Here is a 3,030-nt window from a genome sequence, read left to right on the forward strand (position 1 = left end):
CTTCAAAAAAGTTGAATTTTGTCAGTTAGTCCACCTGATTATATGTTATAGTTAAGCTAGAGGAGAAAGTTTTCTTTGCAAGAAAAACATCTTATTTTCTGCTGTTTTGACAGAATTTTAAACGTGTTTTTCTATCTTAACTCGCTCCTTTTTATTTTTAGTAGAACAGACAGAGAAGTAGAGGAAGAGGAAGAGCATAATGTTTATTTATCATAAACTCAACTGTCTAAATTTTAAAATTTCATCAATATTCAAATTAAAATACTAAATTATGAAAATTTTATCTCAATTTTACTTATATTATACCATAAAACTTTTCTAATTTAGCTAAATTCTTCCAAAAATTAAATTTTGACTGGGATTCTGAAGTCGTGAATCTCATTTTTGATACTTTAACGTTAAAAAAAAAAAAAACTATAAATTAAATGAAATTTGACTTAATTTATGAAGAATTTTAATTATAATTTAGCAAAATTTTGTATAATTTTGCTCAAAATCGTACTGTAAAAAATGTAGATAACGTTTTGAGTCATTTAAACCTATGAAAAAATTCAGTTAAATTAATTCTTAATAAGAAATTTTGTATTTTATATATGATTTAAAGACATTCCCAGACAAAAAATAATGGAAACTATATTTTAGCCTACCATTGCTATGTCTATCACGAAGTATCAAGGGATTAAAACCAGGAGGATGAGGACTGTTCAGGTTTCTTGGTAACCTATATTTTCGACAGGCTCCTAAAGAGTATGTGTGAAAAATTTAGAAGTGTCTAGAGAACAAATAAACGACAGACAAACAGACAGACACTCTATTATGTATAGTAAAACCTGTGTAAAGCGAAACCTGAATAAAACAGAAGTTTTCTAGATTAAAAGAAAAAACCTGTTTAAAACGGAAACTTGGCAAACAAAAGAAATATTCACTACCGTCCAACCCCGGCTTACACAGGTTTTACTGTATAAAATCTTACGTTTAAAACATAAATAAATTTATGGGACTGCATTTAATATAATAGAAATGTATTATGATAAAAGAAATTATTACAAATTTGTAAATAAAATTCTCAAATAATATTAAAGATATTTTATTTAAAAAAATTCTTTATAAATTTTTTAATGTTTAATTTAATCTTTAGTAGTTTAAAGCAACTAATTCTTATGCACTGTTTAATTTTTCTTTCCCATTTTTTTTTTATAAATATTATTTACCAACATTTAAACTTTTTCAAGAAAGAAATTCCCTTTTTTTACTCTCAAATTTCCAAAAAAAAAATCTTTCTAGAAAGTTTAAAAATAAATAAATAATAAAAAAAAAATAAGTTAAATGTAAATATATACAGTGTATAATATTGGTATACACACGAAGTCAGAAAGTAATTTCTCCAGTTGTATTTTTATTTTTATATAATTGAAACCAATGGAGAAAGTTCTGAGAGTTGAATAATTAGCATATATTCCATGGAGAAAGATAAGGTAAAAAAATCCCGAAAAAAAGAAGAGGAGGAGGAGGAGGAGGAGAAGGTGGTGGAGGAAGAAGGAGGAGGAAGAGGGGAAAAAAATTCCTTCTTGGAAGATGAAGTTTAAAAACTTACCCTGGTCGGATGTAGTTAGATTTGGGTCATTAAGCGAGGAACTTTGCAAAGAAATCCCCTAGAAAAGGTTTCTGTTCACAGAGAAGACTTTTGCTAAGACTTAGTTGTACTGTCTTGTAATGATTGATGAATGTTGAGAAGGTGAAGAAAGTGATGGGAGAGGAAACGGGGGGATGGAAATGGAAGCGATGTGCAAGTCATTACTGCTAGCTACAAGTCATCTTGTTTTAAATCACAATTTATTGTTGTTTATTTATCGCTTATGCCCATACTAATCTCAAATTGATTTTGTTAGTGAAATATCAATCATAAATTACGTGCTGAAATGTCGTAAATTAATGGATCAAATGCCAAATTATGGACTAAAATATCTTAAATTAACGGATAAAATATGAATTTAAGGAGTAAAATATCTTAAATTATAAGATAAATTATTCTAATTTAAGGGATAAAATATAAATTAAGGGCCGAAAAAATCGTAAATTAAGGACTAAAATATCATAAACCAAGGATTTTTTTAAAAAGTAAACGTTTTAAATATATAAAAATTATAGTTTTTAATGCATATATTCTAAAAAATAAACTTAGAAAATAGTTTGGAAAACTTAATCATTAGTAATTGGAGAGGTCTTCATTATTATTATTATTATTATTATTATTAGTTACAACTTTGAAGCTAGAAAAATTAAAATAGGAAAAAAAATGACTTCTCCTTTATACAAACCGACAGAAAAAAAAAATTAAAATTAAAATTAAATTTTAGAATCTCAAATATTCAACTTTTCTTAAGACAGATAACAACGTCCATTGATAAAAGTTGTGACAAAAATCGATGAAAAGTTTGTAATTTTATTTATTTATTTATTTATTTTATGTTTTTCTAATCTGTAACATTAGCCTTTTATCAGGAAAAAGAAGTGACTTTCTTTCTCATTCTTTTGATCACAAAATAATAAAGTTTCATCTGGCGTGCATAGAAGCAATTTAAAAACGAGATTTAAGCATTATGAAGTATAAAAAAGATCATTTATATAGTTTATACATCGCTTGGAATGATGATGAATGGTACAGTTTGTATACTCTACAGCCAGATTTAAGAACGTACACCTTAATTAAACACTCGTAAACACGTTTACAACGAATTCTACTATAATAATAAGCAAAAAAGAAAAAGAAATAACTTAATTAAACACTATTTACAACGAATTCTTCTATGATAATAAGCAAAAAAAGGTACCTTGTTACTATTAGAAATTACGAATAAATCCTACACAATTCGGACTTTATCTTATTTTAACGACGTACTTAAGCAGTGATTTATCAAATGCGTTTTAGTGAATATTTTTACATAATAAACCTTTAAAATTACGCTGAGAAAGAGGGAGGTTGGTGGGTGAGAAAGTAAAAAAAAAAAAAAAAAAAAAGAATAATTTAAA

This window comes from Centruroides sculpturatus, unplaced genomic scaffold (assembly GCF_000671375.1).
Source record: "Centruroides sculpturatus isolate CEXI.00-Female unplaced genomic scaffold, Cexi_2.0 scaffold300, whole genome shotgun sequence".
Lineage (NCBI taxonomy): Eukaryota > Metazoa > Arthropoda > Arachnida > Scorpiones > Buthidae > Centruroides > Centruroides sculpturatus.